The following is a 27,253-nucleotide window of genomic DNA, read 5'->3' on the forward strand; positions in this document are numbered from 1 at the left end:
AACTTCGGCTCAGGTCACGATCTCACAGTTTGTGAGTTTAAGCCCCGCGTAGGGCTCTGTGAGGACAGCTCAGAGCCTGGAACCTGCTTCAGATTCTGTGTCTCCCTCTCTGCCCCTTCTCTGCTTACACTCTGTCTCAGTCACGCAAAAATAAATAAACATTGGGGTGCCTGGGAGGCTTAGTCAGTTAAGCGGCCGACTTCAGCTCAGGTCATGATCTCACGGTTTGTGAGTTCAGTCCCCCTGTCGGGCTGTGTGCCAACAGCTCAGAACCTGGAGCCTGCTCAGAGCCTGTCTCCCTCTGGCTCTGCCCCTCCCCTTCTGTCTCTCTGTTCCTCCCCTGCTCACTCTCTGTCTCTCTCTCTCTCTCTCAAAATAAATAAACATTAAAAACATTTTTTAATAAATAAGATTTTTCTTCTTTAATGTTTATGAATTTTCTACAATAAAAATATGACTTCTGTATTCATATTAAAACCAATAAATTTATATAAAAAAGAGAGAGAAAGAGGAAACAAAAGTCTGGAATGATGAGGTGGAAGGGGATGTGTGAGTATGTGTGTGTGTGTACAGAGAGAGAGGTTAGTGGTTTTTTTTCCTCTTTTCATTTTTATTTTAAATTATAAAAACAATATATGACCACTTCCTGTAAATAGTTCGATAATAATTTCAATCACTCAACAAATATTTACTGAGCATCATTAAGTACTTTTACTCTTCATGGTTCTAAAGCACAGAACAAGGAGCAGTGGGTGGAAGTGACATGGAGACAGAAGGTGACTCAGCATGAAAAAGAAATATCAGAATTGCCAACAACAGAAGAGATTGCTATATACAGTGGAGAACTTCCATGTCATTGAAAAGTACTTAATCATGTACATTACTGTGGGAAATCTTGTGAGAAGATGTATGATTTTGAAGATCTCTTCTGATTCTGAGGATTTATTAATTTCTAAATTAACATTAAGGATCAGGAGATAAGTCCTCACCACTCACCTACCATACAGTCTTGGGCAACTCAATTCCCTTCCGATAGTCCTTTTTTTTTTTTTTAAGTTTATTTATTTTTGAGAGAGAGAGAGACAGAGAGACAGAGAATGAGTGGGGGAGGGGCAGAAAGAGGGAGACAGAATCTGAAGCACACTCCAGGCTCTGAGCTGTCAGCACAGAGCCTGACGCGGGGCTCGAACTCACAGACTGCGAGATCATGACCTGAGCCGAAGTCGGACGCTTAACCGACTGAGCCACCCAGGCGCCCTGATAGTCCTTTCTAAAATAGGAGAAATAAGACTGACTTGGACCGATATAAACTTGACAGATAAGATTCAGAGAATGTTTCTCAAGTACTCAGATCATATTTAGCAGATAAATGAAGACATCTGTTGTAAATGATCTACTGCAATACTCAGGCAGAACTACAGCATTCTCTATAATATAGAATCTTTAAAGAATGTCTTAAACCCAAACTAGGATGGCAAATACTTTAGAAGCCTCTGGTTCTATATGGAGCTCATTGTTCATCTGTTATTTCCACTTTCACAATATAATTATGCCACGATGTGACCTCCTTCACACTGGCATGGTCATACCACAATGATTCAGAAACCATAATTTTGGAGAGTTGGGCATTTTTAAAAAGTAGAAGAAGAAACATAATTACAAAAGCAAATTAATGCCACAATGAGCTACCTCTTCATATGCACTAGGTTAATCAAAAAGACACAATCAGAGCAGTGAGAAATGGAGAAATTAGAAGCCTCATATAGTGCCAGTGGGAATGTAAAATGCTGTGACCACTCTGAAAAAAAATAGCTTGGCAATTCCTCAAATGTTAAACATGCAGTTACCTACCACATGACCCAACAATTCTACTCCCAGGTATAAACCCAAGAGAAAAGGAAACTACCTTCACACAAAAACTCGTATGTGAACGTCTGTAGCAGTGTTATTCTTAGAGCTAAAAAGCAGAAATAATGTAAATACCCATCAACTGAAAAACAAAAATGTAGTAGTATTCATAAAATGGAATACCATTCAGCAACAAAAAGGAATGAAGTATTGACACATACTACAATATAGAGGAACCTTGAAACATGTTAAGCGAAAGTAGCCAGTCACAAAAGACCACAGACTGCATTGATTCCATTTATAGGACATGTTCAGAATAGGCAAATCTATAGAAACAGAAAGTAGATTAATGGTTGCCTAGGACAGGGAGGCTGTGGAAAGGGACCCGACAATGACTGCTAGTGGGCACAGGGTCTCTTTTTGGGGTTGTGAAATGTTCTATAATTAGTTGTGCCAATTGCACAACTCTGAATACGCTACAACCCTGCACTGTATTCTTGGGGTATATTTCAACAATGCCATTTTGGAAAAAGAAAGAAAACTCTGTTTTCTACCAGTTCATTTCAGCTGCCTAAATTTCTCTGGCTGATATCAGGCCTGCTGTAATATTTCCTAGATAAATTTCAACCTTGGGAAAAATACTGCAGATGTAAAATATTAGCTCTAGGACCTCATGACCTAGTTGGACCCAGTTAAAATTACTGTAGATGAGAGTTTCATTGCATGAACAAAAATCTAACCAGATAACAAAGCAGACGTTCCAACATTTCAAGGTGTGAAAGTGAAAAGCCAGCCCCTGATTTGGGTCAACGTCTTCTAAAGAACCAAAGAGGAGTGATTTTTAAGTCACCAGAAAGGAAAGAAGGAAAGAAATAAAAACCACAATTGAAGATGTTCACCAAACAATGGGGGTAGTGGCTGAAAGACATCTTTTTTTTCTTGCTTGCCTTGTCTTTCTAACTGGATTGAAGAATCCCAAGGGCAGGGCCCACGTGCCCTTCTTTTGAGTCCCTCCATGACACTTAACACAGTATCCTGCCACAGGGAATTGTAGTGGCCTAAGGCCCTATAGTGCCCAGCTTCTGCCCATCCTCCCCTCACCTCATTCCACACCTGCTCCCCACACACTGGTTCCTGCCATTTTCACATCTCGGGCTCTCGCCCACCTTAGGCCCCTGACCATGCTGGTCCTGTGACTGAATGCTCTTCCGTACTCTTTTTATGGCTCCCTTTCTTTCATTTTCAGGTCTCTGCTCAAATGTTACCTCCTCAGAGAGGTCCGCCCTCACCACCCACCATAAATTGTCAGTTCCCTTAAGAATCTGTCATCTCATCCAATTTGTTTGCTTCATAGTATTTATTTTTAACGTTTTTTTTAAATTCTTTATTATTGAGAGACAGAGAGACACAGAGCATGAGCAGGGGAGGGGGAGAGAGAGGGGGAGACACAGAATCTGAAGCAGGCTCCAGGCTCTGAGCTGTCAGCACAGAGCCCGACGCAGGGCTTGAACTCACAAACTGCGAGATCATGACCTGAGTCGAAGTCGGTCACTTAACTGACTGAACCACCCAGGCGCCCCTGTTTACTTCATAGTATTAATCCCGAAGTCTTTCAACAATATTCCACAAATATTTATTCAGTCCCTAGGGTTAGGTGCTGGGGATAGAAGAGTGTAAAAAACAAGCAGTAGCTCAATTTAAATATGGAGCTCATTGCATATTCTGTCTTCTCTATCATTACCTATCATATAACCTCTTTGTAAGCAGGGACTAGCTAAAAGGGAGGCAGCACAGTGTAGAGGTCAAGAGCCAAAGGTCTAGGACGAGGATAGAATCCTGGCTCTAGCACCAAACCAAATTATTTAACTACCCTGAACCTGTTTCCCCAACTGGCATAATAATCGTACCTTATTTGGGAGGTTATTATGGGAACTAACCAAGTAGGAGGGTTTAGTCACTTAGAAAAATACTTAGCACACAGTAAACTCTATAAAAATGTTTATTAGAGAAATGTTCTTTGACCTTTGGGCCAATACGGTTCCTGACAAATAGCTGGTTTTAGTTAAATGAATTAATAACTGTGGTGCCTGTGGTTAAACATATTTTAACTGGGCCAACACTTAAAAGAGAGAGCCAATAAGCAAGAGTAAAATGCTCCTTTTCATCTCTCAGCTCCTTGCTGGAACAAATTCTTTAGTCTTAGAGATAGAATGTGACATCCTTGGTCAATTATTCTCTTTGGAATCTGCTAGAAATATTGTGGTTGTTTTCTACCGTAGGAGGTTCTGGGACTTTCCAGGAAGGAAGGGCTATCAGAATTCGGCTTGGTCTATAGTCTGGCTCCCACTGTTGCATGAAAGAAACCATCTGCCTCCTGGTGGAGCTGCTGGAGGAATCCCAAAGATATCTCTGTACTTGTCACCTGTTTGTCTTATCTTCTTCTCATTACACATGCCCACAACTTCTAATTTTGATATTTTTATCCATTGTAAAACCAAAATAGAGTGATGAAGAGGCTAACTACTAATCACTCCCAATAACTCCTTCCAGTAAAATTCCACATGTACAAAGGCAGTGTACCAGTGCCTGAATATTCTGTACGTACAAACTTCCAGGAAAGATAGAATCAAATGGAAGAATCAAAGCCATTAGGAGGGGCTGGTAAGTACTTACCAAGATCCTATTAAATTCTGGCATTTTTGAAAATGGTATGCAGAAGACCAAAAATGTAGAAAAACAAAATATTTTGTCACAGAGTTGCCTTCAAGAAGTCCACAGTCTACTTAGATCAAAATCTCCATACATCAAACTGGGAAAAACTTTATAAAGGAGTACCAATATATGGGAGGCACAATATTGGGCAACAGCCCCCCAAAATGTCCACATCCTAATTCCAAGACCTGTGACTTTGTTAGGCTACATGGCAAAGGGGAATTAAAGTTGCAAATGTAATTAAACTGTTAATCTGATGTCCTTAAAATAGGGAGATTATTCTTGATTATCAAGGTCCAATGTAATCACAAGCGTCCTTCAAAAGGAAGAGGGAGGCAGAGAACACCGGAGAAAGAGAGGTGACAACGGAAGGTGCCTCAAAGAGATGCGATGTTGCTCTCTTTGCAGTGAAGGAAGAGGGCCGTGAGCCAAGGAATACAGGCAGCCTCTAGAAGTTGGAAAAAGCAAGGAAACACATTCTCCCCTAGAGCTTCCGGAAGGAATGAAATCCCAGCATCTTGATTTTAGCTCCAATGAGACCTCTGTTGGAGTTCTCGCCTACAGAACTCCAACATGATAAATGTGTGCCGTGTTCAGCCACTAAGTTTAGGGCAATTTGTTACAGCAGCTAGAAAACTAACACAACATGTAATAAAGCACCAAGTAGTATCAGGAAACAAATTAGGAAAGGGACAGAGAACAATGTTGACTAGAGTTATCAGGAAAAGTGATTTTGAGTGAGTGGGCTTTCAGATTGCTCATAGTTTATAGGACGAATGTAAAAAACCAAAGCTGAAAAGGGATATATGTTAAATCTATAAACTCATAAAGGGAGCATGGATTTGTTTGCCAAATCTCAGGTTACTAGAACCAGGAAGGACCTCCCTGAAGCTTGAAAGAGGTAGCTTTCGGATAGATGGAGGGATGGACAGACAGATAGAAAATAGGTTGGGGCAGGGGGAGGACAGAGAGACACAGAAAGAAAGAAAAGGAAACCATTGCTTTATGCAATGTGAGACCTTTTTATCCTTAGACGCTGAAAATACAAAAAGCTTTAAAATTTTCGGATAAATTTGGGGATGCCAGAGGTCAGGGAAAACAAGATGTTTGGGGTGAACGCTGAGCCTCTGTCATAGAGAAAACTTGCTTCCCCCCAGCCTGCCTTATGAAATCCTGTCCGAGACAGACCTAGCTTCCAGTGACTTCAAGCTGACACGGTATGGCAATTTCTGTTTCTGATCTCTGATCTGGGGCTTCCTTGGAGAATAACAAAGCTGACTTAAGTGTTTCTCTCTCTCCACTCTATCACGTGTGTGTGCTTCTGATCTAAAAAACAGAACAGGAAAGGTAAGGTCCTCATGTGTTGTTTTAGGGAGGAAACTGAAACCTGGCATCGTAAGCGGCTGAGGGCATCTTTCCTAACTGCCAGGGCGTCACTCACACCACTGTCGTCTTTGCTGCACAGTTACGTGATTACTTCCCTCCCACAGGAGTTCTTCTCCCCGTCTCAGACAGTATTCTCTACTTCCTACTGGAGTGTCTTCCTCTGAGCTGTGGAACAGCTCTCCCCTCCTCAGGGAGCCACAAGACCATGATGGGTGAAGTGACACCTAGAAACTCTGCCAGGTCTTGCTCGTCCTTGCCTCCTCCAGAACGGAGGCCCACTTTTGCATGGATGGTGTACATGGGATCAGTCTGAATCTGTTGCAGCCCATGAGCCCTCACACCGGGACGCTGAGGGGAGGGCTGGATGGAGGTGTCACTGCAACTGCTCTCAGTTATGGGAGGAGACCCAAGGACCAGATGCTGAGCATTGCTCTCCCTTTCAGTCTCCTGGGTTGACATGTGATAATCTGCTAACAGTCTGTACGTTCACTTAGGCCTTTAAACCAGTAAGATTGGGGAACTGGGTAGAGTAGACACCTTCTTATCTGGAATCTGACAGACTCAAAAAAAAAAAAAAAAAAGAGAGAGAGAGAGAGAGAGCTGAAGCTACCAACCCCATCCATTTGCTTTCCCGTGTAAATTGTCAGGGTGACTAGAAAATCAGCTGTAACTCATTTCAAACCCAGGCATGTACCTGTCATGCTTCATTTGAGAGAACCATGGACTTAGAAATGTTTTAGGTTGCCAGCAACTGTTCAAAAGCAGATATATATAACCCACATGTATGGGGGTGAAGCAAAACCATTTGACCATCACATTACTGTTATATAAGGCAGATGTGGCTTTTTTCACTTAAAGATGTCGCTGGACATTTCTAAAGTTTGGGGAGTAGAAAGCCTCTTTGATCAACATTGTTAGCTGTTATTCTTTCAGGAGGTAGACCTTATCAGCACCAAAGGAAAATCTTGGAGCTAATTCAGGAGGCATTTTAAATGGACTGTTTTACCAGTTGAAGGCCAAAAGGGCAATAGGAAACAAATGACCATAAAATGAATTTTCTGCTGCTGGAATAAAAGAGTTCCTTAGAAATTAACATCTCTGCCCTGCTGATCCATTGATAGGGATTTCCAGTAATATTCAAAGAACTTTGCTCTTTTATCCCTGCCACACCTCTTGTTCTTTCTAGTGTTTATTTCTATTATCATCCACCAATATATGAGGCAATTTTGTGCACAAGGCCTTTCCTAAAGCTTGGCTCAGTTCTATTAACCTTTATGCGGTAATTTATAGTTAAGATCTAAATGGCACTGGGGCATGTAAATAGTGTCTGTGGGCTCTGCCATCATGAGGAAAGCACTGTGCTTAAGTGGCTTCAGCACATTTGCTCAGAACATTATGGAAGGAACCGCTGAGATCTCTGTAGGAAGTTATTTAGTGAAATTCTCCAAAAGATTAACATTGCTTTGTAATAGACTTTTTGTTGTGTGGAATCTAGTCCTTTTCAGGGAAATGTGTGGAATCCAAGGCTCTGTCTCTCTTTAACATCAATTTCTGAGATGCTCACCTATAAAGAAAAAAAATTTCGAAGCCAGGAAACTTCAGGGACTTGAAAATTTCCTTGTGATTTGTCATCAAGGATGAATGGATTTGAGAGATTTCTCTATATCTCAGGAGTAAATGCAAAGAAAGTAAAGACATCCTTTTGCCAGGTTGACACCATGGAAAAAAATGTCTTTCCTTTCACCTTCTCTAACCCAAAAGCAGTCTATCTCTGACCATTCTCCAAAACTGCCCATCCAGACGCATAGGAGGTCCTGGAGTATCCAACTGGCCTAGTTAATCCATTCTTCAAAGCTCTCTCAGAAACTTGACTGGTTTCTTACGTACTTCCATCCATCCATCCATCCATCCATCCATCCATCCATCCGCTCATTAATATTCTACTGCTCACCTATGTTTGTCAGGCTCTCTGCAAAATTCTGAGATACAGCTGTGGGCAACATGAATATGGCTCTTTTCCTTGTGGAGTTTCAAGTCTCAGCTGGGAAAAGACACATTCAAAAGGTAATCCCACAAATCATTATTTCATTGCAGTTGCATAAATAAGTGCTGCAAAGGAAAAGTATGGTCCAACAAGAGAATTTAACAGGGGTTTCTGGCCTGGTCTGGGTATGGAGGTGGGAGAGGCAAAAAAAAAAAAAAAGGCTTCTCTAAGGAAGTAACATTTGCGCCGATTCTTAAAGGATGAATAGGAATTCATCAGGCAAATAATGTGTGTAGAAGGGCAGGCTGGAGAGAGAAGGGAGGGAGGGCAGGCCAAGTGGGGATTAAAGAATCTAGGCAGCCAAATAAGCAAATGGGAGGGCCTTGGTGTGTGAAGGCCCTGGGTACACTGAGTGACAAGAGAGAGCAGATCAGTGTGGCTGGAGCATGGCCAACAGGGGGCAGGGAGCAGAAGATCAGGCCAGATTTTACTCTTAGAAGGGCTTAGGAAGAAATAGTTGGCTCAACTTAGCTTGCTCCCCGAGCAGTCAAAATCCTGAACCTGTGGCCTTCCTGGGATTCTCAAGCTGGATGTGCCCTAAACCTGTCAGACCTACATCTCCGAGGCCAAGCTAAATGACACGGGGCCAAAGCCACAAGTGATGAACAGTCAATCAGGAGCCTAAATACCAAATGCAGGGTGTGGACCTGGGCTGACCCTTAATTCAACGAGGTCAACTGTAATTAGACATTTGGGGGACATTCAGGAAATATAAAGCAGATGGCATATTAGATGGTATAAAGAGATTATTGTTAATTAGTAAGTATTAAAATGGTATTGTGTTTGAGAAAGAAAATGCTCTTATTTTCTCATAGTATTCAAAAGTGAAATGTCATGATGTCTATGATTTAAATTAAATTCAGCAAAATTTTCAGGAGGTGTATATATCTATATCTATATCTATATCTATATCTATATCTATATCTAAACAAGCAATGCACAAGATACAAATAAAAAGTTTCCTAAAGAGATTTTTATATCATCTCAGGAAGAATACATTCCAGGATATAGAGACCAAGAGGACCAAAGACATAGAGAGCAAAGCACAAAGTGTGCTTTAAAAACAGCAAGTAAGTGGGGCGCCTGGGTGGCGCAGTCGGTTAAGCATCCAACTTCAGCTCAGGTCACGATCTTGCGGTCCGTGAGTTCGAGCCCCGTGTCGGGCTCTGGGCTGATGGCTCAGAGCCGGGAGCCTATTTCCGATTCTGTGTCTCCCTCTCTCTCTGCCCCTCCCCCGTTCATGCTCTGTCTCTCTCTGTCCCAAAAATAAATAAAAAACGTTGAAAAAAAAATTAAAAAAAAAAAAACAGCAAGTAATTCACTTCAGTTAGAACTTTTTGGGGCCATTAATAGGAATGCTGAGAAACAAAACCAGAAGAGAGCTGGCCCCCATCACACAGGGCCTTGAATGCCGGACAAAAGAGTGATGGGTCTGCCCTGCAGGCACTCAAGGACCACTGAAAGTGTGTGAGCAAGGGAGAAGCATGGATGCAGGAAAAAGAGTAATCATGCCACCATGAGGAGAGCCTGGAGACACATAATAAATAGTTGCTGTGCTCATACTAACTGTCAGACATTGTGAGCATCAAGGTACCTGCCCTTGTGGAGGCTACAGTCTAAGGAAGGAATGCGATGTTAAATAACCACATGAATAAGAGTTGTGAAGGAAAAGTACAGGGTGTTGGGAGAGCTCATAAGGAACCTAACATAGACGAAGGATCAGGAAGTCATACCCGAAGAGGCGACACCTATCGGGATGTAAAGATGCTCGGGAGTGAGCCAAGTGGGGACCAGAAAGAAGGGCTTGCCAGACAGAGGAGCAGTACAAGCACAGGCTTTGTGGCGGGAGGGAAAATGGCCCTTGTGACCTCCTGAAAAAGGCCTGGGGCACAGAGCAGGAGGTGGGGGGATTGTGGCTGGAGATAAGGAAACGTGAGGCAGGGTTAAGTCACCCACCACCTTGGGCACAGCAGACTGGGCCAGGAGCCAACACCTGACCAAAAGACAGACTCCTTGAAGCTCTCCAGTCCCCATTCCAGGTGACCTGGAGTGACACCAGCTATTGACTGCCTGAACCATTAACGCATCACTCTTGGGAAGTCTGAACGTGGGAGAGAGGGACAGAAGACCCAGAAAAAGAGAAAAGCAAACTGACAGATAATAGAACGCAGTCGAGTGAAAGCACAGAACCAGACATGGGGGCCGAGTGGCCCGTATTAAATACCTTGGCCTTTATCTTAAGAACGAAGACTGGTGAGGAGTGACAAGAGCCTGACTTAGGACCACGGAAGTAGAACCAAAGAAGCAGGGGGCGTGGTTTTAAAAGCAAAAATGTCCACAAATTCTTTGACACTTCTGTCTTAATTCCCCTCATGCTGAATGTGGGCTGTACTTAGGGATTTGCTTCTAACACGTACAATATTGCAAAACTGATGGGGTGTGATTTTCAAGCTAGGGTTATAAAGAGACTGTGGCTTCCATCTTAAGTCTCCCCTCCACCGTCCCTCTCCCTCTCCCTCCCTCCTCTCTGTGCCTGTGGGGAGAAGCAAGCTGTCATGTAATAAGCCGACCTACAGAAAGACCTACCCAGTGAGGAACTGAGGCCTCTGGCCAACAGCCAGCAAGCAACAGAGACCTGCTAACGACCACATGGGTGATCTTTGAAGCGGATTCTCCAGCCCTGATCAAGCTTTGAGATGAATAAAGCCCCAGCAACAGCCTGCCTACAATCTCGTGAGACCAACTAAGCTGATTCTTAATCCTCAACAACTGTGTGGAACAATAAATATGTCATTTGTAAGCTGCTAAACCTCGGCATGATTTGTTACACAGCATTAGATAATGAATATACAGGGAGAATGGATGACACTGGTATTGCACAGCTAGAACTGCTATGCCCAACTGCTGTTGGGCATAGGTAGAAAAAAAAGAAGTAAAAAGGATTCTGAACTTTGAGTCTGGTCCACTGAGGTCCCATCTTAGAGAAGGGCAAAGAACACAAGAGGAAGAACTTCGGGGGAGAAAGTAACTTCCATTTGAACTCACTGAATTTGAGATGCTGGTGAGCTTTTCAGGTGCAAGTGTCCAGGAGAATTGGAAATCTGGGAAAGTGTTAAAGTGGTCATAGGGACAGAGGAGAACCATGGCAATGGAGGGCATTTCCATGGAAGGCAAGGAGATAAGGAGAAATGAAAGGCAAACCACAAGGAACCTAAACATTCATGAAACCCAAAGAGAAAGAAGAGAAGTACTGCTCAGAGAAAAGGGTGAAGAGCCCAAAGAGAGTTTTGATAAAGAGAAGGTGTTGAGTAGCACCAAAAACTGTACAAAGGGGAGTCCTATCTCTGGAAATCTCTACCTCACACTGTAAATCTGTACAGTGAGTGACTTCTAAATCTCCTACTTGGTGTAAGCCAACACTGTCTACATGGATGAGATCAAGATCCAAAGTCTACGATAGAGAAAACAAGACCTTGAATTGTGTTCACCCTAGCAGAGAGTTCGCCACCATGGAAAGCTCTGGCCAGGACATCTCTATGCCATTGTATAATGTCTCTCTCAAACTGCAGTGGAGGGGATGTTTGTGACTGCCTCTAAACAACCTGCTCTTCTTACAGATGGGGATTTTTCAAATTGCAAACTATGGAGGCCTACTCATTCACTTCAGGGTAAGAGTTTCCATTATAGGGATACCCAGGAGGGTTGAGGAAGCAAGCTAAATGGTTTCCAGAGCTACGTGGCCCTCCTCTTGGGGAAGTAGAACACTGGGAATAAAATAGCAGTTTCTCCAGCATCCTGTCATTCCTAAAGCATCTCCTGAATCCCATTCCTTTCTCTACGTGCTTATTCTACTAACTGACGGCTTTCTACACCCTCATCCATTACTAAAGTCATCTCTTGCCTCATGGCTTCTGCTTACTACCTTCTCTTTCCACATCTCTAGTTTTCCGTGTTGACACTCACTGGACTACCCCGTTTGTAAATGAGACTCATTTTCTCTTTTTCTGGGTCTCTCTCTCTCTCTGTCTCAAGTTCAGACTTCCCAAGACAGAGGCTTTGATTGTTTCAGTTAATAACAACCCAGTGCTACTCTCCGATACCTCATGGGGGCCTGGAGAGCCTAAAGAAGGCTATCTTCTGGTCAGGTGTTGACTCCTAGCTCAACCAGTTGTGGTCATGGTGGTTGGAGAGATGGGCACTAAGCCTAGAGAATTCCTTGTGGACCCTTTTCCCCTAAAAGGAGGCAGTGGGCTTGTGAATCTTAATGACCTTTGAGGTACAAATCCCCCAGTGAGTTAATGGCAGAAATGGCTCAAAGTTTCCCCTCCCAAGTATGGATTTGTTCCAAACGGGTTTCTATCTTTAATATTAGTCCAATTTAACAGCAACTACCTGTGGCACTAAACCTCCAAGGAGCACATGCTGGCTGCTTAGTGGTTAAAAACCTGAGGTATTGACAGAAAATACAAGCAAGGAAGCCTTTGATAAACTGAAAAGCATAAATGATTTCACCGAACTCTGCCTAACCTTAGCCAGTTAGCTCCTGCTTTTCATTCTTATTCATTCATTCAGCAGCACTACTTCTAACCGGATAAATTTATAAAGACAGTTAATACAGAAACCCCACCTCAAGGAGCTGACATCCAAGAGAGAAAGAAGGGAGGTGCGTCTTTCTTCTCCTGTCTCTTTGGTCTCCTTCAACTTTCTCTCCCCCTTCCCCTTCACCTTGTGGAACTTCTGGAAACTTGTGCGTGTTGGAAAAGAAGGGTTGACATTCAGTTCCTTCTTTCCCCATGTGTCTTTACCACATTTGTCAAGGATTCATAGAAACCCTAACTGACTCTGGTTCTACCAACAGGTAAAAAGTAAATGTGGCTGGGAGGCAGGAGACTGAGGGAGAGAGTATGTCCGTTTTTTTTTTTTTTTTATTAATATTCCTTTATATTGTTCAATTTTTTATAAGCTTTTATTTAGAAATGACTTTTAATAATACAAAAATAAGTCAAATGTTTGTTGTTAAGTTTTGTCTATAAAGAAGGAAAAGAAATGGGAAGGGATGGGCAACTATGAACAAATGGAGTTGGTAAAATTTTCCATGACCCCACTGGCAAGATTATTTTAGTTTCATTAAAAAAAAAAAAAAAAAAGCCATCTCAAAGGAAGCATTGTGAAGGAAGATTATACTATACTGCAAGCAACTTAAAAAATTCCTTTTGTCCTTTAGATTTGCTTGATACATGCAGATCACTTTCTTATCCTTGAAGTTCAAGTGACCACATTCCTTCTTCACTAGAGAAAAGCAGCTGACGTGATAAAATAAGCAAGCATTAGATTTTAGAGGTAGGCAATGGAAAATTTGGTGGTAAGGGGCCAGAAGGGCATGGTTTCTTATATGTGTGAGCTTCCTGTAATGTGGAATGCGTACGTGTGAAATCACCAGTCACTACATTTGCAATAACTTAATAACATGACTGTTCCTCCACCCGGACTCTTTCCCCCACACCGAGTTCCAGTTTCACCCTGGGCTACTCACTGTGAAGTTTTACAAAGAAAGAAGGAAGTAAACCCACCAAAGAGGCAGCAATGTGTTTCAAACTCCACATTGTTAACCTGATGAAGGTTTCTTTTATCACTTTTATTAGTAATGCTACATAGTTCAGGGTGGATGGTCCAAATCGTGTATTTAATTGTCTCCCTGCACCCTAGACCTTTCAAACATATTAATAATTATTGAAAAGACTTTTCCTCGCAGAGGCAGAGTTAACAGACAAAATGATCCTAGCCAGGGTCATCTTCATTCTGCCGTAAGATTGCACCTGCTCCCTCAGGTGAACTAAAAAGGAAATAAAAAATGTGATATTTAAGTGCCCAGGTCCTCTTGTCTGACGCCAGGAAAGGAATGAGAGTTCCTGTTTCTGCACTGTTGTTCATGCTAAAGGGTCTCCAAGGGCGTACCATTTAGGGGAATTAGCTCCCAGCTTCCTGAAAGCAAATAGTTCTACAGGGGAAAGGCAGCAGCTAGCCAGTGGGGCCCAGTGATCCCCAGCAGCACACCAGGGGCTAACAGAGATTACTGTGTTTGAGGAGACTGATAGGATCTAAAGAGAAACCAAAGCTTAAACCCTTGTCGGTCATTCCTCTTAAAAATTAGGAAACAGCAAAAATAGGCAAGCTGCTGCTTGAGGAGTGACTAAGGAGGAAAGGAAATTTGGGGCCTACTGCATTTTTCTAAAACAGCACTGAGAACCCAAGCTGGGCTTGGTACCGAGGAAGATAAGGGCAGAGAGGTCTGTGGAAATGACTAATTTCGTAATAATTCAGAATAATGCCATACCCTAGGACAGATTCAAAGTGGTATTTCAAATAGCTATTCAATTAGTAGAGCCTGCCAGCTGACCAAATGAAGGTAGGATCTGGCCCTCTAAGAGAAAGCAAACCATGAACATGGAAATATTTTAAAGTAGAGTATGGAACTCACTGAACTTAATATTGAACTTGGGACTACTATTACCCACCACTTTAATCTTGGCTCTGACACTGTTAAACATAAGCAGTTGCTGAGAAGGCGATGTTTTGCTTTAAAAAAAAAAAAATGCATTTTTGAAAAATCTTGAAGCTAAGATTATTAACGATTCTAGAAGCAGTAACAAATGTTACGAACGGTGGCTCTACTGTTCACAATTTTAGAAAAATGTTGTTCGTCTGTCCTTTCATTTTATGAGACAATTTTGAAAAACATCAATCAAAGGTCTGCTCTGAATCTCCAGGTGTGAAAACAGGGTATGATGGGAAATCCAGATGGTCAAAGTATCAGCAGAGTTTTTATATTTGTGATTGGTAGAGAGAAGGAGGCCTGTGTCTCAAGTACAACAGATGGGAAATGCCAACTTCATCACAGAAAGTATTATCCTTACTCCCACCCAACAATCTGGAAACGAGCCATTGTATTGCTCTGTTTAAAGACAGCAGTCCTTTTCCAGATGAGGGACAACTGAACAGGCCCGTTTAATTACCCTCACACAACCCCTCTTCGGGTTAAGATGTAGCCATCACTATCTCCATTACTTAACAAAAGGAGTTACTGCCAGTCATTAAAAACTAGCAGTCTTGGTAGAGATTTTTAAATATTACATATACATTTTATAATTCGGAAAGGCAAACTGAAAAAAAAATTAAGGATCATGTGCGTGTGAGTGGGCGCACACCTGAGCACATCTACATTTTTAAGTAGCAGGAAAATTATACTTCGCATGCTTAAGAGATCTCACTGGCAGCTCAACCACCTCCCCTGCCCTCTTGCCTCAGGCAGGTAGAGGCACAATTATCCCTTCTGCCTAGAAGCAAAGAGGAACATTACTTAAGGTCCTGTAGCCAATTAAAGAGAAGGGGTAGGGGCTGGAGAAGGGAAGGGTGGGGAGAGGAAGGGAGGGAAAGGGACAAAAAGAAAGGGGAAGAGGGAGTCAGGGCAAGGGAGAGGTGAGGGGAAGGGACATAGTTTATCCAACATCAACTTCTTTTTAAGTGCCCAGCAGGTGAATTAAAAGAAAATGTAAATTTCCCTTTAAGAGTATTTGAAACGAAAGCCTTTGGAAATGGATGCTGTAAATAGAAGATTGGCTAATGCTCAAAACTATTTGTAATTTTCCCTTATTTAACTTAAAGTAATAATTCATTTGTCTCAAAATGAAACCACAACTATTTGTAAAGATGATGTTTTCTGACTCTTGATTGGAGAGAATCTGCCAGAAAACGAGTGAGGTACACACAAAGTTAACAAACCCACACACACACCAGCAGTCGGAGCAGACGTTGTTTATGCGACTAGTTTCAGCTGCTCTTCTTTCTAAAGAAAACTGCATCACTTTCAATTTAGAGGGTTTTTTTTTAACTCAAATCAAAAGAATGACAAAGAATTAGTAGGCTAATTAGATTTCTTAAAATCTTACAAATCGACAGAAAGATACACAACACATGAGAAAAATGTTCAAAGGACATAATTACTTTTTAAATTTTATTTATTTTGAAAGGGAGCGCCCATGTGCACAAGTAGGGGAGGGGCAGAGAGAGAGAGAGAGAGAGAGAGAGAGAGAGAGAGAAAGAGAGAGAGAGAGGTAGAGAGAATCCCAAGCAGGCTCCATGCAGCCAGCACAAAACCCTGTCTGGGGCTCGAACTCACGAAACTGTGAGATCATGACCTGAGCCAAGATCAAGGGTCAGATGCTTCACCGACTAAGCCACCCAGGTGCCCCTTAAATGGTCAATAATCACTCGAAAGGATGTTTAAGGACATTAAGAACCTAAGGAGGGCAGGTTACAAGTATGAGACACCATTTTTCACTTGAAATATTGGGGAAAAAATTAAAATAATATGTAGTGTTAGGGAACATATATGAAAATGAGTACAATGGTATATACTGCTAGTATAGATTGATTCAGCCTTCCCGAAGGCGTGTTTTTGTGTATTTTAAAGCCTTAAAAGAATGAGCATTCTTTGATTTAGCAATTAAGTATCTAGACGTTTCTCTAAGAAATCATCACTGATATGCTTAAAATATAGCTATAACGGTACTCATTAGAGAACTACATACACACATTATCAAAAACTTGGAAACAGCCTAGATGTCCGCCAATAGAGAATTGTTTAAATTCTTTATAAAGCATTTATATGACAGAACCCTATGCAGAAGCAGAAGAATATTTAATGTTCACAATACGTTAAGTGAAAAAGATTTCAACCCTACTTATTGCATTACTTCAGTTTTATATTCACACCAAAACTAACAGAAAAAAAAAAAACCATGCTATCAGTGGTTATCTCTGGGAATTAAGAATATTGGTGATTTTTATTTTATTCTCATGGTCTACCCACATTTTTATAATGTTGTTACTATATTTTTTAAAACAACTGCGTCAAGATACGTCATTACTACCACTAATTACGAAAAAGGCAACAAAATCATTCTTACTAATTGAGGCAAAGCTTTGAGGGACAAACATTTCATTAATATTTTACCTCAATTACTTTAACATCAGGTTCATACCCGACATCTGTGCAGGCTTTCCATTTTATGATGCACATTTACCTTTGCACAAGGGTCTTCTAGCCAAGCGGACCTCATCGTAGATGAACAACTAATGACCTCTATCTATCACGGCACAAGTAATTAAATCTTGTTGGGATCTTTGCTCCCTCTTAATGGAAATTATACTCTGAATAAGATAGAAGAAACAGCCTTTTCTAAAGCCTTAGAAATATGTCATGTCCCTCTTTCTGACACACTGGGGGTCTTCATAGAATTCCCAGCATGACTCCTACAAAAGAGAGACAGAATACAACAACATCCATGCTTCCCTGTTGTTGTTCTCATTACGTCAAGGATTAACAAGCTCGCAGGAGGTGCAAAACCATGGCAGCCATGGGCATGTTTGACTATGGAACTTGTACTACTCATTTCCTTTTCCATTAACTCACAAAACTACCTTTTTAAATGTGATTAAATCTGCATTCAGAGACACCTACAATGCTGGCCAGTGCCTCACTGCACGGACTTTAATGATGCCGGGAACCTTGAAAAGGGGAATTGGGGGTAATCTGCATGCTTTGGGCTGCTGGGGGACATTTATCCTCTACGGGTGGAACACATTGCTTGCTCTCAGATGGCGGGAAGAGCCACAGTGTTGAAAAACAAGGGTCAGTACAAGGGTTAAATGAAAGTGAAATCATGCTGACCCAGAAATGCAAATCGATGTGCCTGAGCTCTCTGGAGAACTTGTGGTGCCTGAACACTCTATTCTTTCTTCAGATTACCTAGTGTCCCGAGAGAGGCTTCGGCGATTTAGAGAAAAGAGATGAAATGTGGAGGGAAGCAGCAGGCAGCAGCGGAATCTAATTTTATTTGAGAAGCATCTCCACAATTTATAGTGGACTTCTCACAGGGAAAAAAAAAAAAGAAGGCAGTTTTGAAGTTTACTTCCCTTTCTTTATATTGCTTTTACTACCTTTACTACTCCAAATTCAAAGCTCAAAATCAGAGATGATTTTAAAACTGTATCTTAACAAATCATGAAAGTATGAGCCTGCAAGCTTAGAGATTTATAATTCTCATCTGCATTTTGTTTTACAAAGATGCAAAGTGTGCCCGAAGCTCCTGGCTGCTGAGAGAAAGCGTCCTGAAATATAATTTCCAGGTAAATAACGTCATGGTTCTCATCACTAATGGAATTAGGAGGGAGAAAAGGAAACAAGGCAGAGCAAGGAAAGAGGTGGGGGAAGAAAGGAGACATAATAAAGAAGAAATAAAAACTGAGATTTAGAAGAAAAAGAACAGAAACTAAAATCAGAGGACTCAAAGTTGGGGGGAAACATTGAACAAAGGAAGCCAAGGACAGATAGCCAAAAGCTTGCAAATGTGGGTGAAGAGCCAAATGGCTCAGGCTTGAACCCATGCTCCATACCTAATTTCTGGGTGACTTTAGGCAAGTTACTTAACCTCCCGAAGACTTGTTGAGAGAGATTAATTGCAAGAATCTATACAAAGTGCCAGTAGTAATGCTGAAGCAGGGTGAGTGTTCAACGACAAGCTCAATCAACAGCCCCTCCCAGGCCCAGAGGGAGGCATGAGCCTCCCCATCTCTACCTTCCTCTCTGTCTCCACACCTGAGGTCCTTTGATAATAAGGGCCATTTGGGGGCCTGGCCACACACCAAAGACAGAGGGTGCTGAACTTCTGAGTTCAAATCTGTTCTGTCACTTGCCAGCTGTTAGTGCATTAAATTATGCAACAAATACTTAGCAACTATTCACTACCTTCAGGTTCTCGGCTAGGGTCTAGTGAACGAAAACGGACACAGTCCCTGCCTTCATGCAGCTTACAGGCTCATGGAGAGCCAGATAGTAACAAAATAATTAAAGAAGTACACAGAAAATTAACACTATGAATGAGAGGCACACGATGCCATGAAGTACCTGTAAGTCCCTTGAAGAAGACACTATTAAGCTGAGCTCTGTCAGCAGAGTGGGCGTCAAGCCTACACTATGAAAGGGAAGGAAAGAACAATCTAGGCTGAGGGAATGGCTGGAATAGTAGAAGCCCAGAGAATGAGAAGAGACTGTAACAGTCTTCTAGGGCCAAACAAGGCAGGTCACAGTAGGCCTGGTTAAGGACTTCGGTCTTTACCCTAAAAGTAAGTAGAAAAATCAGTGGAGGGTTTTTCATCAAGAAAAATTACATATCATACATGAGTGTTGAGAGGACCATTCAAGCCTTGGTGTGGGGAATAGATTTGAGGAGGGCAAGGTAGACTTCTGAGGTGGCTACTGAGCTGTCCATGGAGAGCATATGGCGGCTAGGGCTGGAATGGAAGTTGGGCAGGGTAGGGTGTCTATGGACAGGTGGACATTCCACCAGCATGACTTGGAAGTGGGACACAGAGGGAAGATTCTTTGCTGGAAGACCTGGATGCTAAAATTTTCTTTCACAGAGATTTGGAGAATGCCAGATTGTGGGAGGCTTCTTCCTAGGTTTAGTTTTAGGTACGTTTTACTTATGTGACCTTGGGGAAGACTTTAACCCTCCAGGTCCTGAAATCCTTGTGAGGACTAAATGAGATTATATGCCTGAATGCCTGAAACAGAGTAGACGTCCAGTTACCCGTAGCTGTGTTATTGGGATTTTAGACAAGAAACACTGAAATGACTTGCCTCGGCCTTCCACAGAGGGCAAGATTATTCACTTTCAGTCCAGATTTCACCTTTCTTGAGAGAGTATTTGATCCACAAACAAATACAAGATCCTAAAGTAGAATGTCCCATTTGAGCACAAAGTACATGGGGATTCTTGGATCACACTGGGGAGAAATTCACATGTCACTTATGAGGAGATTCCTTGATCTTCCTTTTAAAAAAAGAATATTATGAGAAGTCAAGTTCTGAGACTTGTATACATGATACTTTCCCGTTTTCACTCCTTGCACAGGAAAACCTACATCTGACTGTCCAGTTTATGAACTTTTAGGATAAACACATAGCATCTATTTAACAAATATTTCTTAAGCACCTCCTTTATGTAATGAACTATGGAATACAAAGACAAATGAGACACATTCCTTGCTCTTAATGAGTTTGTGGGCTGGTAGGAGTCATACATACGTACTGAAATACCACCAGAGAGTGTACAACCACAGATAGTGAGGAGCAAAACTCTCAAGTCTGGAAATAGCAGATTCTAAGTTTTATTTTATTTTATTTTATTTTTTAAATATATGAAATTTATTGTCAAATTGGTTTCCATGCAACACCCGGTGCTCATCCCAAAAGACGCCCTGATTCTAAGTTTTAAACTAGCAACTGGAACATAAGCACCGCTTTCAAATGTGGTGCCAGCCCCATGGTCTTGGTGGTGAAGGGTCCTATTTAAATGTGGGGACTGGAAAACCATCTGGATGGATACCACGTCAACCCTGACAGAACAGAAGATAAGGATACCCTGGGCTCTGGATATAATAGACAGAGACGGCCAAAAATCATTATTAAATTGAATTTTGGGGAAGTGGAAAGGAAGAAATGAAATGCTAAGTCTAAAGAAAGAGCATTTGCTAAAGAGAAAGATTTTCTATTAACATCAACTTAGAGAACTATTCGTACAGCTAGAGAAGTGATGGATATTATGTCACATGGTTGACACCCGTGGTTTTGTCTCAGAAAAGTAACTGGAAAAGAATCCACAAGACTCTGCCCAGCCCTCAGTCTACTAACCACCTTTCAGTGTTCGCAAACTCAAGAAGCCAGCTGACCCTTCATGTTCTTGCACTTTGCAAAATTTCCTCTGAAATTTAAATTAAAACCAGTTCTTCACTAATGAGCTTTATTTTCATCTATACAGCCATTTAAATATGCCACTTATTTTCTATCTGCCATGAGATTGGGAAACGAGGTATTATTGAACACACACCAAAGCTAATCCTAGGAATTTCCAAAATCAAAGACTATACTTAGAACATGTTTTACATCAGGGAAACTTGAGCGTAAGTTCTAGAGAGTCTACTTTCCAGATGGTCTGGTCCTCTGATAACTGAAATGATTAAGGCCTGAACATTCACTGAATTGCTTGAAATAAGAGTCTAGCCTTTAGCTAATAGGTTCTGTCAGTTAGTCTCCTGAGTTAATCCAAAGCAAGTTATTGGTTTATACTTCTCCTTCTAGCAGGCTGGTTGCCATTAAGCAGAAAAGTAATTCTATTAATGGAAAAATCAGTGTCTAACACATTCTCTAAGACTTGACTCAAATGTCACCTCCATTACTGCCTCCGTGGTCATTATACATGGCTCTTTTGGAGTCTTTGTCACATTGAATGGAAACTGTTTCTAGTGCCCATCTGCTCTTCTAACCTGTGAACTCCTCAAGGTCAAGGACAGGGGCATAGGCAATTTTGTGACATAATACCTGATACATGGTAGGCATTGTCAAACATGGAGGAAAAGCACAGAAATACAATCGGAGAGACAAGTGGCCCAGAGCAATAACAAAATCACACAGCTTCCACAGTCATACACAAAGAGAAAGGCAATGAAAGCCGCTGGGTTTACGGTGACATGTTAGGTAGGCTGCTGAAGGAGCTGAATGTCAACCAAGGACCTGAGCAGGAGCTCCTATGCTTTCTCCCTGCAGCCTATCCCTTCTCTTTGAAGGTGATTTTCCTTCGCAAAATTTCCCCTTGGGTCTAGCTCACCAGTCAAAGGGATGAAGCAACCCCAGAAGTTGAGTGCGTTGTCTAAGGCAGGTCCCAGGCTCCCACCCAAGTAATATATATGTGGCTGGGGTTTGAGGTCCTTGCTGTTGTTTTTGTTTGTTGAGTTTTAATGGAGAGTGGAGAGGAAGGGATCTTAAAGGCAAAGGTGCCTGTGAAATGAACATCACAGGCTCTGCATGGGGCACACGTCTGAGGAGTAAACCTAGTTGCACAATCCCCTCAAGATACACCATGAAGTTGCATCACCCCGATTATGTAAGCCTTTATCAAAGCAGCAAGGAGAGGGGTTAAATTCTACAACCAAACAGGAGTTCAGATGAAAATTTTATAACTTTTTGACTTTGATGCTTTTCAAAGGAAATTTTTATCTTTGTTTTATACCCCTGGGGGTTGTTTTTAAAAATATGATTTTTTAAAAAAATTGTTTTTCAAGCTTATTTATTTATTTTGAGACAGAGAGAGAGAGAGAGAGAGCATGAGTAAGGTAGGGACAGAGAGAAAGAGAGAGAGAATTCCAAGCAGGCTCCGCACTGTCAGCACAAAGCCCAATGTGGGGCTTGAACTCATGAACCGTGAGATTATGACCTGAGCCAAAATCAAGAGTCAGATGCTTAACCAACTCAGCCACTCAGGCGCCCCTAAAAACATGATATTTAAAGCAATCTTTTAGATTAGATATAATAAAGAATGTCAGAAATATTACACAATGTTTTAATTTCTAACTTTAGTCTTCATGTCAGTAAACTTAAATTCTTAATTCCATAAGCAGACACTTGTGAAAAACTTTTCTTCATTTGTTAATCAGGAATCACCAAATTTTTGAGCTCAAAGGGACCTCATCAGTTGACTGATCTAATATACACACCTGAACTCTCTTCTTGCTATGCAAAAGTAGGAAGACTCAAGTCAAGAACCAACCTGTGTACTGACATAAATCCAAAAAACAGGATTTGATTACATGTTACTGAGAGGTAACATTTCCCAAAACATATTTCAAATAAAACTAGACTTTGGAGATAACATTTTTAAAGGATTCTGTGGTCAAACAAGTTTTACAAGCACAGGTTTAAAAAGGTTTTTTTTCTTTGTATTTGATTTGAAACTATCAGGCTTCTCAGAACATTTAAGATACCCATATAAGCATCAAGAATATCCAAGAAGGAAGCAAAGTGTGCAATATAAAGTGCACCAAAACTCCCTTTTCCCCCTAGAAATATCCATTGTGTCATAGGATGTGTTCCCAGCTTACTGTGGTGAGCACAGCTTAGGAAAAGGAGCTATAAAGTTTTCAGCTGCAGTGAACATCTGAAATTTGTAGTAGCTATTGGCTTCTATTCATAGAGGTGGAATATCAATTTGACCTTGAGCTTCCTAGCAGCCAGTGCGACAAGCATTAATCACATGATCAATGATCACATAAAACGTTCACGACGTTCATCAGATGAAAACAAACAGTTGTTCCAGAAGTGCCAGCTGTTTCCGGTACTTAGAACTGAATGGTATGGCCACTCGAGTGCTTTCATAAAGAGACCAGGAGGACGCTTCAGCTACATCTCCTTTAGTGCACAAAATACAGTTTTATGGACAATCTTATAACATCTTTTTATGGAGACCAATGGCACATTGCCACAGGGTAGTTCAGGAGAAGTAGCTTCACAAGTAGTCATACCATGTTTTACGGGATCATAGCTCTTAATTTAAGTCTAACTTAACCCAAGACTCAAATCCCATTCTCCGATCAACCAACTATGCCTGCCTCCAAAGGTGAGTCCTTTGCCTATGCTGGGTTTGAACTAGATGGTCCCTCAAGTCCAGCTTCAAAGTTCGAGAGGTCAGTAAGTTTTATTACTTTGCTTTTCACAAAAAAGTCAAGCATTCAGTCTCCTTGAATTCATCCTTAGAGGTATCTGTACCTTAAGTCCCTTACATTCATAGGGGATATGTGGAACACATCACTAAAACTTTAAGCCCTGGTAATGTGTCAGAAATTTGGAAAAACCAAAACAAAAAGGGAGAAACTGAGAACAGAAGTGGAAGAGTGCCAAAAATAATCTTAGCTGCTTGAGCATTTTGCTTTAAATCAACCTTTAGTTCTTTAGGAGACTTTATTAATGATGGCAGTAGTAGTCATTTGCTCTAAATAATTTGTTCTAAACGAGCCTGTAGTTTCTTAGGAAATAGTAGTAGCAGCAACAGAAGCTTCAACAGCAAACACTTACTTGGCCCTTCCAACCTACGAAGCCCTGTAAGTGTTATGTACAATGACTCTTTGAATGCTCACAATAACTCAAAGAAGTAGATACCATTACTAAACAATTTACAAATGAAGAAACCATGACTCTGAGGGCTTGAATAACGTGCCTCAAGTGCTGTGAGTAGGAGCAGCAGGTCCAGAATTCAAGCCGGCTCTGGATCTGAGGTTTAACCAACACCCTCTACTGCTTCTGGGCCCCTGAGGTCAGAGACCGCTGACAGTCTGAGAGGTGGTCTCACTCTGGCTACATACTGCACATTAGAGCCCCCCTCCTCTTAAAATACGACGTGGTTGGAGAGAAGATATGGGACTTTCTAAGAAAAGCAGCTCCTTAAGTACAGAGAATAATAAAGGTTTTAATGATCAATGATTATTGCCCACGTAACAATTACCTGGAAAACAATCCTCCAGTTCTCTTGGAAAACTGAAGGTGGTTTCCCCTGTGATGATACACAGTCATTGACTTCTTGGGGAAAACCTGAACAAAGAGATCACCCTAAAAGTCCACAGAGTACGGATTGTAAAGGGGTGGGAAGGCAAACTCTCCCGGGGAACAAAGGAAAGTTCTGGTTCCGCTCTCAAATGTCCATCTTCTGCATAGACCCCAGGTCCCCAGGCTGGATTCCTCCCGCTTGACATGAAACACTACATATGGTCTTTGTTCCAATATCTCCTCTTCCTCCTAGTCCTCCCCCCTCCCACATCCCAGCCCTCTCCTGTTTGGAGATGTAGGAGAGGAATGCATTTGAAGCAGTCTAGCACCACTCTAACATATAATCACATGTAATCACACATCCAGGAACAACGTCTCATACTTATAATTACCTTTCTTCAGAGGATCTCAAAGCACTTTTCAGACAGTGATTAATCACCTCTTCTTAGGTATTTTCCTCCTAAGAGCTGAAAAGAGAAACACAACAATTATATGTCTTGCCCTCTAAACTACCACCAACATTTCTTTTGAAACCACACCACATGTATGCACGTGTGGGGACTGAGGGGGCCGGGGAAGAGAGAGGGAGAGGGAGAGAGAGAGGTTTCAATGGTGACAAAGCAGTGGAATTCACATCCTGTCCTATGCTCACAGCGGGGGTGGGGCCCATGTCATCTGTATGCCATAAGTGTTAATAATCACGTAAAGTTTTCCTGCACATCATTAATGAAATGGAATCCATTTTCATTTGCGAAATTGCCTGCCTTTTATTCATTTATCTTCTCTAAGCCTCCCATATCCTGACTTAGCAAAACCACCCTTTTCTCATTTCCTAGCCCATTTTGTACTCTTGAAGTGCAGGGCTTCCTTCATAAAGAACTCTGCATTTCCAAATTGGGTGACATTGTTCTTAAAAGTTGGCTACATTCAAAATCAGCAAAATTTGTGTGGCCCTTGACAGTGAACTGCAAACTCATAGTAACTGTCTTAATGAATATGGATGATCTAAGAGGCTAACGTTTTTTTAACGTGTATTTATTTTTGAGAGAGAGAGACAGAGTGTGAGCAGGGGAGGGGCAGAGATACAGAGGGAGACACAGAATCCGAAGGGGCTCCAGGCTCTGAGCTCTCAGCACAGAGCCTGATGTGGGGCTTAAACTCACAGCTGTAACCTGAGCCAAAGTCGGATGCTTAACTGACTGAGCCACCCAGGCGCCCCTAAGAGGCTTTTATGCTAACTCTTACTTAGCTTGCCCTACTCTTTGGTTTTCTCTCCTATCTGCCAAAAAAAGACCTGGGAGAAACCTGGGAGCCACTGGTGTCTCAATATTCATTCTGGCTTCCTTCTGGGAGCCCCGCCTCCAAACCCCACATGGCCCCAGTGGCTCAGCTTGGCCTGAGCCAGCCATTTCCAGCTGGTCCCTGAGAGGAGTATATCAACAGTGACCAAAGGGGACAGCTCCAGGCTGCAGAAGCCCACACACTGTGAACAGTAATTTCCAGCCTTTCCCAGCACAGAGAGACTGCAGTTGTAGCCTACCAGTCTCAGAATGTGCCTACTGGCTGGGAGTTTCCTAGCTTTTCGGTGGAGGTTTGTCATGTCTCTCTGGGGCCCGAGGATTGGCCTCCTCAGACAACCAAGCATTTGGTTAGTGTGAGGGGTAATCCAAATTATGATTAGAAACACATTACCCAGCTCAAGACTTATGTTTGGCCAGGAACAAAACCACATGCACAAATCCCTTATCACTTTCCAGGAAGAGGCCTCTCTTCAACTGGGATTGGAAACAACAGCCTTTTCTTGAACTTTTAATCTTTTCACATATTTCTAGATCCCTCCTTGAGGCACCAGCCTAGAGGCAGCTTCCAGCCAACCCCAGAGTGTTTGAGCACACTCAGCTGCCAGGGCAGCCAGGGTGTGTGTGCAAAGCATGGTCGTGAGCAATTGGAGGATCCAGAAAGGTAGATTTCTGATTTTCCAATCACTAGGATTTGGAATAAAATACAAAGTGAAATCTTCTCTGGTACAGAATTAAAACTTTTTAAGAATATTCCATTTACCACCCTTAAAAGAAAGTTGGTCAGCAATTTTTACCCACTCCCGGCTATGAGTACTCCCATCACTGTCTCTCTCTCTCCCTCTCTCTCTCTCTCTCTCTCTCTCTCTCTCTCTCCCTCCCTCCCCCCCCTCCCTCTCTCTCTCTCTGACACACACACACACACACACACCCATCTTGGCAGCAGCTGTAGCCAGACAGTATCTTCATCCTGGATGCCTTCTTGATTCCCAACACACAGCTGCCGAGTTGGCCCTCACTCATGCTCTCCAGCTGTTGTTTGCAGAATTAGAAGCTGGACAACTGAGGGACAAGAGGCGAAGCTGTGCTAAGTGAAGAAGGATAAGGCTAATATGCCCTTTTCTTGGAATCTCAAAGATCCAAGGACTGTGTTGCAGGGATCAGGACGAGCCATCCCGGCACCAGAGACCATCCCTCCACCTGCTCTCACCCATACAACTGGAAACCCATGCTTTTCTTTAGGTGATTGAGGAAGCGAAACAACTTGCCCTTTCAACTACTATCCCTGTGATGACAACTCCCACATCTTCATCAGCTCTGACCACATTCTTGATCTCCAGATCTGAACTTCCAGTATCATATCCAGACTCATATCTGGCCAACCTGTCAAATGCAACATGATCTGTTGTGAAGATCCCCATTCTCAGCTTAGCAGACATCTCATCTTCAGTTCCCCTACTCAGTGGTGTCCCTCCCTGACCCAGTATACATGGACTTGAAACCTTGGGTTACCTTCAAAACCATCTTCTT

The 27,253-nt window shown here is 42.1% G+C and overlaps 1 long non-coding RNA gene across 1 annotated transcript in view; it reads right to left on the reverse strand.

Annotated features, from left to right (window-relative positions):
- LOC113601285 (uncharacterized) overlaps positions 1–27,253 on the reverse strand; it is a 70,090-nt gene that overhangs the window by 30,221 nt on the left and 12,616 nt on the right. Inside the window, exon 4 of the long non-coding RNA XR_008299357.1 lies at positions 24,818–24,892. This is a non-coding gene — a long non-coding RNA (uncharacterized LOC113601285). The remainder of the gene's footprint in view (positions 1–24,817; positions 24,893–27,253) is intronic.

The sequence above is a fragment of the Acinonyx jubatus genome, chromosome B3 (genome assembly GCF_027475565.1).
Source record: "Acinonyx jubatus isolate Ajub_Pintada_27869175 chromosome B3, VMU_Ajub_asm_v1.0, whole genome shotgun sequence".
Lineage (NCBI taxonomy): Eukaryota > Metazoa > Chordata > Mammalia > Carnivora > Felidae > Acinonyx > Acinonyx jubatus.